General features: G+C 44.5%; 1 protein-coding gene across 2 annotated transcripts in view; it reads right to left on the reverse strand.

Moving 5' to 3' along the window:
* Nucleotides 1-13107, reverse strand: part of LOC147677618 (fibulin-7-like) — a 163246-nt gene that overhangs the window by 14183 nt on the left and 135956 nt on the right. The gene's annotated exons all lie outside the window — the stretch shown is intronic.

Here is a 13107-nt window from a genome sequence, read left to right on the forward strand (position 1 = left end):
TGGAGAGTCCCTTGGGCTTAAGCCGAGTCTTGACCAAGTCCTCCACGTAGAGGTCCATAGCCCCCGTGTCCTCTGATTCTGGCACACCTAAAATTCGGACATTATTGCGTCGGGAGCGCCCTTCCTGATCGTCCAGTTTGTCCCTAAGCAGTCTGTTATCGGTTTGCAGCCGCTCTACTGCTATTTGCAATTCAGACACATCTTCGACCAGCGCCTTAGCGACCACCTCGACCTGCTTGACCCTCTCGTTCATTTTTTGGAGATCCGCCCTTATCAGGGTGACTTCCGTCGCCGTGGCACCCACCGTCGTTTGCACTTGGGCCAGCGCTGCTAGGACATCGTCTAGCGTGGCCTTCTTCGCCCCCTCGGTTTCCGCCGCTTTCCCGGCGGCCTTTCGTTGGTCTTGGGGTGGTGAGTGCCTCTCAAATGCGAATTTGTCCAGCTTGGCCTGGGTTGAGTTGTTTCTAGGGCCCCTATGGGACATGGCGCTGGAGAGAATGACCGTGCGTGGGTTGCACAGCGCCGCTTTCGTGGTGGTAGTTTGCGACTAGGTAGAGGGACACCGCAGTGGGGGGTGGCCTCTCCTCTTCGTCATGTAGTGGTGCGACGCTCTCCTGGTGAATGTGCACCTGCCTGGCGCTGAGCCTCCTCCCAGTGTGCGGTGTGATGCAAGTTGTGACTCACCCCGGCCGGGGCCGTCGCGTTACGATTCTCCTCAGTGCCCCCGTTCTGTGGGTGTTGCCCAGGCTCTTGCCCTTCAGGTGGCGCCGCGTGTGTATGGCCCCCGGTGATTCCGGTGAAAGGCTGTGGTGTCTTTAACTCTCGCCCGCTGTGGCCGCCGTATAGCGCTGCTGGTCACTGTGCGATTTTGGCGGCTGCTGCCGGGGTCCGGCGCCTTCCCTCGCTAAGACCGTGTAATGGCGGCACTGGGTGATCCTGCGCAGCTCCCGTCGCGCTGCTGGAGGACGCGTGTGTGACCGGGGAGTGCTGTCAGGTTGCCGTGGTGGACGTCTGTGTGTCTGGGCGGATGGGCGGGTAGCTTTGCGGTGTTGTCGGGGGAAGCGCTCGGTGAGCCGGCGCTTCCTGCCACTCACCCCCGCGTTCTGGACACTTCCGGCCGGACTCGCTGGCGCTGGGGGTCCGCGGCTCCTCGGCTGCAGTCAGGCCCAGCTCCTCCTCCGCCTCCCGATGACGTGGTTCTGTCCGTTCGGGCCGCCGCCGCTCTCAAGGACTTCCACGCTGCTCGCCACACGGACACCGGGTCCGGTCCGCCCCTTTCCGCCAGTAAAACTCAGGATAATGATGCGGATTATCGCGGAAAGCCGCCTCTGCCCAGGAGCCTCCCTAAGCTGCGGCCGCCATCGTTGGCTGCTAGCCACGCCCCCCCACTCTCACAGACTTTGCATATATCTCAACCTGGTTGTGTCTCCTCTCCTTATATTATCTCTCTTCTCTGTTCATTTCGTCTAAGCCTGATAATGTCTTCCTGTCTCATGCTCTCATTGTCAGTCACCTCTCATTTTCACTTCTAGTCCAGCAACTCGTCACTGTCAGTCTTTTTGCCTCCTACACATTCTTGTCCATCATTACAGACTCAAACTTCTCGCTTTTAAGACCTCTCATGTTACCTTTTGGGTACCCCTTCTCAGATCCTATTCTTGTTCTTTCTCCGCGTCAACTCTACCACTCCTCAGTTCCCTCCACCATTGTATGTCCTTTTGATCATCATCTCTCGATCTGCGTCATGAACCTTCGTAACTTCTCTCCTCCCTATTCCCATGGCTTTCCGAGTATCATATTCTTAATTCAGCATCATCTTCCACTTTCTCAACGGAGCATGCTTTGTCATCTGTTTCTTGTAGCATAGTTGGTGCTTGTCACTGTCCTTATCACGTTTCTCGCTCTGTTCTCTCTTTTTTTTTTTTTTGAGCAAAATTCAGTCAAAGGATTCAACAATACATATTCATTAAATATATAAAAGATACTACAATCATAATAAGACATCAAAAAAAAAGAAGACAAGCATATTAATAGCTATATCACCCAAAGAGAAATATAATAACATAGAAAGAAAAAGAAAACTGAATTAAATATATCGTGTATTTAAATAAATTAAGCAACGGTAATCCGATAAGGTCAAATCGGAACAAGGAGAGCAGGAGGCCTCACGTTAGAATACCATCTAGAAATTGGAGCCCAAATCTGGGCTCCAAGAAGCCTAGCTTTTTTGCCTCTAGTACCATAAATTGAGATCTCCTGTTTATAGGTGGTCAAAAATCGACTAAGCCACATTTGAAACGTAGGTGGCTCTGGGTCCTTCCATCGGGCAGCAAGAATAATGCGGAAAATTGCATTAGCTAAGAAAATGGACCTTTGTTCCTCAATACTATGACCAAGGGAATCATCATGACCCATCAAATAAAGGGTTACTGAGTCTCGTATATTCCGTCCAAATACCTGGGCCCAGAATCCCATGATCATTGCCTTTAATAAGTCCAATTTGGGGCATTCAGCGAACATATGAATTAGATTTGCTTGAGGTTGTCTACATCTTGGGCAGTTGTCATCGGCCCGTAAACCCCAAGAAAACAATTTTGCCGGTGTATAATAAAGGTTGTATATGACTCTATAGTATTGGGCTTTAAGATTGGAGGCGATGAACAATTTTGATGAGAGGACCAGAGAGAAATCAATATCGATATTTGGATTACCCAGCCTTACAGCCCAAGCTTGCTCAACCGGCCATAAGTCATCTATAGCATTTTCAATTAGTATCCGATATAGGCTACCAATGGTAGTGGAGCGTTTTCCAATGATTGAAAAAAGATGAATATTATCTAATTCGATTCTGGGGACACCGTTGCGAATACTTGTAAGCACCTGAAAGTATTTTAGAAAATCCGAAGCTGGAATAGTATACTTCTGCTGTAACCACTCAAAGGAGGAAGAAGTTTCAATGACTTCCTCTCCTGCGGCCATTGGTAGCAACTTGTCTGTTGTCTTCGCTCCCATATCTTTTGTTCTGCTTTTCTCTGCATGCTCTTTCCCTACTATTCTTTTTCTTTGTCTTGTCTCCTAAACACTGCACTACCCTCTTCAACTCTCATTGGAACACATATCAATGTCTGTTGTATTCTTGTCCCTATTGGACATTTGTCCTCTGTTGCTCTCTCTTTTTTCATCCCTTTCTCTCTCTGAACCTCCCATACTTCTCAGTATTGCAATATATTTTTGTCCTTCATTCTTCAACACCATTTCAGCTCTTCTCTTTTTATTAGCCCAGTTCCCCTCATGTTGCACCTTTACTGTGATCTATCCCACAAATCTCTCCTGTCAGGCAGGCAGTGCCTGCTGCCAGTACCCCTGAAAGCGCTGCCCTCTTGGGAGTGATGTCCTTCCCCCTACTAGCAGGCACCCTCTCACCTCCTTCCCAGCCTCTTAGAGCAGCCTCAAATATCTTCTTCACCTCTGTAATTTCAGCTTTTGTCGGCTGTGTCCTATTCCCCATCTTTCTGCACGCTCAATCACAGCTTATTAAAACAAAACTATAGGTGGTTTTGACCGAACTGCTCAATGTGAATAACTATGTCACATAGTGGCAATTTTAAATGTTGTGCATGTGCTCTTCCAAATGAGTTGTGCAGTCCAAAAACAATTAAAACTGGACAGTAAATTGGATTATCCAGCTGTTCCATCTCAGCAGAATCTAGATATGGTGTAACCTCCTCGAGAAATACATTATTATCCATCACCGCCCCTTCCTGTTGCGCATATAATTCAGTGTAAAACTGATGAAAAATTGATAAAATCCCTTGAGGGTCCTAACACAGTGTCCCGGACTTATCCTTCAAAGCCACAATACAGCGAGATGATTCTTTCATACGCAACCGTAATATCAAGCACCTGCCAACTGCTTCCCCGTACTCATGATTTTGCTTTTTATAGACCAAGTATTTTCTCGCATTCTCCATATTCCACACCCCATGAATTTTAGCCCGTGATCTAGCAACTGCATTTTCTAACACCAGAATATTATTACCTCGCTGTGCTATCCCCAGAGTTAATTTTCCCTTAGCCTCTCTCAAAGCAAAATATAATGCCTGAATCTCTAGTTTGATCTTTCTTTGCTAATATAGTCCAAAACTTAATACTTCCCCCCTGAAGCAGGCTTTAAACGTGTCCCATATAATTGCATTGTGGGCGGACTGCCTATTATGATCAAAACATTCCTTGATCCAACAAGATATATGTGCAATGAAATCACCATTTAAGCAAAGTGGAAGAGTTAGAAATGGCATTTAATAGTCTTGCCTTAGGGAAGGCTGCTGGACCTGATAAGCTCCCGGCGGAGATTTATAATATGTTTTTCAATCAAATTAAAGATGAACTGTTGACTACATTCAGGGTTGCACAGGAGGGATATGCTCCTAAATCATGGGCAGAAGGTACCATAGTGCTTTTTAGTAAAAAGGGTAAAGACCCAGAACTGGTCGGATCATACTGCCCGATTTCGTTGTTAAATTGTGACTGCAAAATATATTCGAAGATTTTGGCCACTCGTTTATCCAAGATTATTAGTTAATTAATCTCTAAAAACCAACATGGGTTTATACCAGCTCGAGGGACAGTCACCCATGTGAAGTGGTGACGCTTTTTGATGTAGCCCATACTGAGAAACGGGATTTAGGGTTAATTTTATTGGATGCGGAGAAAGCATTTGACCAGGTGGAGTGGGATTACATGTGGAAACTGAGGTCGTGACTGGGTTTTGGGAAAGGGTTTATGACTGCTCTACAGGTACTAGTCACTTCACCAGTCGCTAAGATTGCTTCAATGGGCTTACTTTCAGAGCCAGTCCGTATTACAAGAGGCACCAGGCAAGGGTGCCCTTGTTCGCCATTTTTGTTCGCTTTATACAATAATCAGTTTGTCAAGAAATTGGGTAACAGTTCCTTGATTAAGCCCTTTTTTGTACAAGATATTCCATATTCAGTTTTCGCCTATGCTGATGACATAGCAGTGACTTCGGTCGATCCATATTCTGCACTTCACGAGATTGAGGGGTTAGCAATAGTTTTGGTCAGGTATCTGGCTATAAATTTAATGTTACTAAAACTCAAATGTTAGGCACTGTTAATATTGTATTGGATGATGTCAGGGTTCTAAAAGAAGTGCCATACTTGGGTATCAAAATCAGGACATCGATGCTTGAAGTGGTCGATGCCAATTGGACAGCGATGATACGTAGCATTAAGAAATCACTAGATAGATGGGGACGATTACACCTTACTCTAATCGATAGAAGCAATATCTTAAAGATAAATATCTTGCCTAAGGTTTTATATTTATTTAGATCTATACCTTTGTAAGTGTCAGGGACCCAACTTCAACAGCTTCAATCTTTGTGTGCCAAGTTTCTTTGGGCTCCTGGCAATCCTAGACGAGCTACTAGATTTATGACGTTACCAATTGAGCAAAGTGGCTTGGCTATCCCTGACTCTGCCTTGTATTTTTATGTATGTTTTTTGTTACAGATGCAGGTATTATTGACTGGGGAAGATGTTGCTGATACAGCAGAGGCTCCTTCGATGTTTAAGATTTTGTTGTTGTCTGAGGCACGACAATGCTTTTCCTGGAAATTGATGGCAGCTACTTTAAGCGGACGAGGTTTAAAGTATTGGAAGCTGCGTTTAAAGTATGGAAGAGAACACGTAAATTATGTTCATTGGAGAGATTATCTTATTTTCGTAAATCGTAAATCATACGTTCTTATATAGCGCCTTTCACTGTAAGGTCTCAAGGCGCTTGCTTTGGGAACCCATCCTGGCCTTTCCCTGCGAGATTACCCCTATTGGGCATCCCCAAGGTGAAGACCAGGCATACCATCGCGGTGGGGCCGTAGTGGAGATTAAGCAAGCTATTGCCCAGAGTTGCAGAGTGTGAACCCACGATTCGAGTGGGCACCGAGGCGAGAATTATCGAGTCCGTGGACATTTTGAGCTCAAGGCCCTGCCGCTTCGGGGATTGAACCCTGGTCCCGGGTCTGACCACTGCATCATGGACTGCCTCCTCTAACCGGTGAGCCACACTTACCCCCACGAACGCTGTGAAGATGCTTCCTCCTATATTTTGGGATAGTGTTGCACTTGGCTGGAGGAGTAAAGGTATTCTACAACTAGGGGATTTTTTTGGCACTTGTGGGTTCCTTCTGTCTTATGAAGATTTAGTGAGACAGTATAATGTGTCTAAATCTCACTTTTTTAAATTCCTTCAAATTTGGGATTTATGTCGGAAAAATGTTTTTAATTTACTGGCAACAGGAGAAAATCGGTGTGCTATATAAGATATTATTATCTTATAGAACAGATGATTTAGGAAAACAAAATTCTAAATGGTCTACGATATTGGGGGTACACAATATATCCATAGAGAATGCCATGTCAAGATCTAGGGACACTCTTCTTTCCGCTAATTTGAAGGTGCACTTTTTTAAAACCGTTTTCAATTTGTATTATACTCCAGCCCGTATGCTTAAGTGGGGGGGTGGGTATGATGGCAAATGTTTTCGTTGTGGGGGGGGGGGGGGGATAATGCGGATAGTCTTCATATCTTTTTAGTTGTAGTAAACTGTTAAGATACATCACGGATATTGAGACATTTTTGTCTATGCTCATTGGGACGCCGATGAGTATTACGCCTGCTATAATGTTATTAGGGACCGGGCCAGATGTTGTAAAGGGGACTCCTTTGTACAAACACCGCTATTTAATTTTTTTTTGCCATGACGGTGGCCTGGCTGTGTATTGCCTCTGAGTGGCTTCAATCTGAACCCCCTGCATTTGAGCGTTGGCGGGCAAAAATGTATAATTTATTTAATTTAGAACTGAGCTTATATTCGGTAAAGGGGGCTCAGAAACACAAGATTGGTTTAAGGTATCTGGGGGGCTTTTTGTGACCATATGAATTTGTGACACTGTCAATTTATTTTATTCGTGTTACTGTGGAGAAATAAAATAAAATAAAACTGGACAGTAAAATTAGCCTTCAGCTGTAGAAAATACCACCAAAGGTGTTTTCCTATATACCTTAGAGCTCTTTCAATATATTAAACAAAATGAAGGTGCTTTACCAGTAGCGCAAGTCAAAGCAGCTGCCTTTCTTGCTCAAAGCAACGTGTAATGGCTCCACTTTGCTCCTGTGTTGCTGCCCACCTCACCTCCAAGCCCCAGTGATCCAGAAAACGTGTCTCCTGTGTTATCTAGGAACATGGTTTAAAGTGATGCAAATTTGTGGCACAGTTAGATGCATTTGTATTCTCACCTTGAGTATGCGCCATGCCACGTACAGATCTGGCGGCATCTATTCCATAAGTATCATTTGTTTTTTAACACAGAGAGGCTTGTATCAAATGAGCAGAATTGGTCATGTATCTTCCTGGTGGCTTTGAAAGGCTATTCATTTTGGTCAGACATATAATTATAATCTAAAGTCTCCGGGAGATAATCATGGCAAGTGTCAGGGCAGTCAAATGTCATGCCAGTACCTCTACCCCATGACTGATTCCAGCCGAGCCCCAGCAGGGATGGGGTGGAATCCGCCATTACAGGTGAGTGCCTCTGAAAGGTTGGTAGAGCTGGGACAAATCCTGTTGCATACAAGGCTTCCCCTCTGAGTCCCACATGCCAGAAGAAGGTAGACATCTCAATCATGTGGGCAGGTGTACTGCTGTAGGACAGTTGGGGTCTAGCACAGTGGACATGCTTGCTTCAAGCCAAAGGCAAGTCCGTCTGTGTCAATCCATCCTGAGTCTGTGTGTCCAGCAGCAAACTGTGGTGCCTTGAGCCTCGGAGACCTTTACAAAGGTTTAATTTGAAGAAATAGCTAGCTATGTGACTTTAGAGAAAAGTTTGCCGCTCTGATAAATACATTTCTTCAGCACATTATTATGATGTGGCTGTATAAATCAGCTGTAACCAACCTTCCTGCCGAAACGTCTTGTTAGATCAAGAGAAAATTGAAGTACCTGTCAGAACACCCCCCACGGGAGAAATGCCACATGTGCCTGTCCAGAAGGGTGAAGCGTTGGAAAGTAAAGAAAATGCACTTAACCGTGCCCCACTAAACTGCTGCTCCTTGACCAAACATGAGTGACACATTTGTGTTCTAATTGTCAACAAGCAGTGGGATTTGCTATTTCTTACTGAAGCTTTGCTGCATAGTTACTTCCATTCGGAGGTAGCAAAGGTAACACCAAGACAGAAAGGGTAATTTAAGAATACTGGTGCATCAGAGTGCACTGAGTGGTGGTTTGAACAGGGTAGGCACCTCAGCTTCGTGAATCACTATTCCATGTGGCCCTTGCCATGGAAGACTTCCTTCCATGATTGGGAGGATTAATAACGTTGAGGTGTTGGCATTGTTTACAAATACCCCTTACCCTGCTACATCATTCTGGAGGAAGAAGATTCTTGTAATGAGACACTAATTAGCCTTAAGTAATTTTGTCCTGATTATGTGGTGTTGGACACAGACCCCATAATGCAGCCAAAGAGTCCAATAGTGCTTTGATCAACCTGTATGGGTGATAAGCATGATCAGGGGATTTAATGTGTATATTTTAATGAAATGTATATGATGTGTAATTCTTTTATGGCAAAGTTTGCCGAAATAAAGATCAATTGAATTGAATTGAATTGATAAGCATGATCGTTTAGCAAACGTATTATGGCAGAATGTTTTAAGTTCCATATTGATGACCTCATTGATAAAGGTATGGCTACATTTTTGCAGTCCATAGAATCCCTTGACTTACAGCAGATTTTTATTAGGGCCACACACTGCAGTGGCGATACCTTTGACAGAATCTGTCCCACAGCAAACTTGGCATTGAGAAATTAGCTAATAATTTGGTAATGTAATAAAGAACTTATAAAACGCATGTTCACTCAAAGGTATTGTTAGACTTGGCATCTTTTGGCGTGTTTCCCCTGAGTTTTTGCTTTCTGCCCTCCCGGTTTTGACTCAGTTTTTGCTGGCGTAGTGTTTCTGCGCACTTTTCTCACTGCTAATCAGTGGTAAAGTGCAAGTGCTCCTGTGGTAAAAAAAATTCTTGATTGGTATTTCCATGATTGGATATTTGATTTACTTGTTAGTCCCTAGTAAAGTGCACTGAGTGTGCCAGGGCCTGTGAATCAAATGCTACTAGCGGGCTTGCAGCACTGATTGTACCACCCACGTGAGTAGCCCTGAAAAGGAAACTCAGACCCGCCATTGCGGAGTCTATCGCACAGTTTATAACTGCCATGTCGACTTGGCCAGTGCGCACACTTGCCAGTCCCTCACCTTCCTTTTTCTTACATGTCAGCCATCCCTAAGGTAGGCCCAAGGTTCCTCTGTGGGCCGGTTGCAGTGTATATGAAAGGTAGGACATGCCCTAGTGTGTGTGGCATGGCCTGATAGCAAATTACGGTCAATTTCACACCCCTTACCTATACGCAGAGGTACGAGGCAAGGGTGCCCCCTGTCCCTGCTACTCTTTGCTTTGGCTGTGGAGCCCCTGGCTGTGTGGGTTCGGAGTGACCCAGTCTTCCGTGGATTTGAGTGGTCTCAGGCAAAATCAGATCGCATTGCGCTGTATGTGGATGATGTCCTCTTCTTTTTAACAGACCCATGGTTCTCAAGCCCACGCTTCTTGCAAATCCTCAGAGTGTTTGGGGAAACTACAGGCCTTAACAATAACCCTGCTAAGTCTGTGCTTTTTCCAATATGTAACAAATAGGGGTAGGGCACCTGGGCGACGCAGCTATCAAGCGCAACTGAGGTTTTTAATTATTTAGGCATCTTCATGTCACCCTGTCCAAAGATTTCCTGGGAACATAATATTAACTCGCTACTTACAAGTCTAAACAAGGAAACAGCACTTTGGTCCTCCCTCCCCATATCGTTATAGGGCCGGTCTGGCATTTTTAAGATGGTGTCGCTGCCAAGAATTCTCTACCGACTACAAAACTTCCCTTACAACATACGAGGTCCTGGTTTGCGCAAGTCAATGCCATACACCATAAATTCCTGTGGAACGGGGGAGCGATCCAGGCGGCACTCCATATATGCGCACAACCCACATACTGCGGGGGGATCGCAGCAGCGGATGTATATACAAACTACGCTGCATCTCACCTCCTTATTATTAATGAATGGTGGTATAACTCCCCAACTGACCTGGCTTTTGCGCTGGAGCATGCAGCAATGGAAGGGGTTCCCCTTCTTCAGTTCCTATATAGATCTAGGAATCTCAATATACTACCCCCTGTGAGTAGAACTGTAATTCAGCTCTGGCGGTACAAGGTGAGGCAAATGGGATGGCGCGGGACCCTGACCCAAACAACCCCTTTGTGGCAAGGCACAGACTTACACCCAGTGACGGCCTTGCAGGGATTTCACCAGTGGGACTTGGTGGGAATATCTACGTTAGGAGATGTGATGCAGGGCACTACATTGAAATCCTTTCAACAGTTGCAAGAGGAATTTCACTTAAGACACAATTCTATAAATATCTCCAACTGCGCCATTCACTGGACTCCCTGGTTCGTGCTCTAGAAACCCTACCAGAATTCCATCCACTTGAGGGCTGGCTACTGATGGGAGACCTGGGGCTCCATAAAATCAAGGAAATATATGAAACACTGACTACACACACACAAACAACACTTGATAAAACTAGGAGAGCAGGGCAAGACAATATCTCTGATTTGACAGATGATTTCTGGGCCGAAGCCATAGGCAGCCCCCGGAGTGCCAAGGTGTCTACACGCTACAACCTCATTCAATTCAAGTACATACACCAGGCCTATTACACCCAATTCTGACTTTGGAAAATGGGGGTAATTCATTCCCCTACCTGTTTGAGATGTGAAAGGAAAGAGGGTACATTTTTACACATGGTCTGGAGCTGTTCAGTGTTGCAGCCGTTCTGGAGGAGGTTGGCTTCTTGCCTTAGTGACATACTTTCATGGGAGCTCCTGCTAGATCCAAGACTTTTCCTTTGACACAGCACTGACAGGGTCGCGGGTAACAAATACAAAGAACATTTACTTTTTTTGTCTCTTACCATTGCCATACCCGACATAGCCCAACTATGGAAGGGGGTCTCCCCTCCGACTATGGGTAAATGGAAGGCGGAACTAAACAGTTGTATGGGTACAGAGATTGCAGTGTTTCTGGCCCATCGATGCCCCCAGAAACATACATAGATATGGACTTGTTGGGCGACATACCGAGGGATAGACCTTCCCCCCTCCCATCTTTAGACTGCTGATAGAACTTACCACTCATACCAATGTTTGTTATACGTTTCATTCCGCATCATGTGGCTGTCTGCCATAGCTCATATATAACTTTTACGCAATCACTGGGATCTAGGATTGTCTGCACTGTGTTTGTATTGTTTTACCTGCAGTTCCCGCAGGAGTTACAGTTGTTTAAATACTATGGTACTCCTGATTCATTTTGTTTCCTATAGGTACTTGTAGGGCAATGGCCCATATTGCATTAGAAAAAACAAATAAAATGTGTTATTAAAAAAAAATACATAATACCTACAAGAAGTCAGGACTATTCGTTTTATCAATGGTTGTTAGTTGCATAAGATAAATAAGCAACAGCTATGGCTTGTTAAATATAATATTGAAAAAGCTTCAACTTAAAGCCCTGGTGACACCACGACAATGTTGCGGCTCCTGAGTTTCATAAAGAGAAGTGAAATCCAGAGAGAAAATGACTATTTAAAGTATTTACCTGCCTCTACAACGCTCACCTGGCATGACGTCATGCCGTAACTTCTCCACTAGTGAGAAGTGAGTAGTGTGAGCAGGCGCACATGGATGTGCCTGCTGTCACTGCAGTCCGGAAAAAGAACAGACCGTCTGTGCCAGGGCACAAAACAGAGCCCGATAGGGACCCGTTTCGAAGCCCCCTTTAAAAAACTGCTGGTGCTCAGCACCGGTGAGATCCGGCCCACTTAAAGCCCTGGGTCAGGTGTTGGATAGACAAGCATATGATCGCTAGAGGGAAATACAAGTGCTCTTGCTTCGGTTTCACTACAGTATGGTACCTTTATATTCGTTCCTTGCTCCTCTCTGCAGAAATGGGGGCATGAAGCCACTTTCATTTCAGGGAGGATAGGGACGAGGGAGATGAGTCGTCTGAAAGCTGATATTGTAGAGGAGCAGTAGGAATAACATGTATGTCACAAATGAAACATCTGATAAAGTGAAAATGGCCACGCAGAACTTTTTTGTTTTTGCTCTCAGTCTTTCTTGAGAAATCTTAATAGATTTAGTTCTTCAGTAAACAAAAGAATGGTCTAAGACAGCGGTTCTTTTCCTTTTGACTTACGAAGGCACCCAGTATTTCACTACTGGAAGCCAGGGAACCCTGGTTTACCCATTTCTTTGATTCAGACCTCAAAACACTACACAAAAACATGTATACATCAAATGTACACAAATTATGAAAATTATTTAATTCACATATACAAAAAAGCGAACATCGAAATTTTACTGTTGATGGGAAAGATAAAGCTTTTTAAAACCTAATTTAATTTTTAAAATACAAACCAATATGCTAGCCTCTAGCATATCACTGTCTTTTTTGCTCCTCAGTTATGTTCTTTTTGTCAGCGCACAAGATTGCTGCTTCATCTGAGGTCACCAATAGTCCATACAAGAACTGCTTCTCCCACGAATCAAAATAATAATACCAATTTGATTTTTAGCTTCCAAATATCTCCACATATACAGAATGTTTTAAAAGTTTCAATGTGGCTTTTTTATGTACATAGTTTATTAATCAGCTAATAATATTTAATTTTGTGAACAAATGCAGACCCTTTGAATAGGTGTCGTGGACCCCTAGGGGTCAGTGGACCACAGGTTAAGAACCACTGGACTGAGATGTATTCGGAAATACAGTTCTTACCGTCTTAAATGACCCATATAAGCTGCAGTGATTTTAATAAGCATGATAATATTATGAGGATATTGCCTACGAACACATATAGCCCATTCCATGCGATAATGGTGTCAGATAACCAGAATCTAGGACACTTGT

The sequence above is a fragment of the Lissotriton vulgaris genome, chromosome 12 (assembly GCF_964263255.1).
Source record: "Lissotriton vulgaris chromosome 12, aLisVul1.2, whole genome shotgun sequence".
Taxonomy (NCBI): Eukaryota; Metazoa; Chordata; class Amphibia; order Caudata; family Salamandridae; genus Lissotriton; species Lissotriton vulgaris.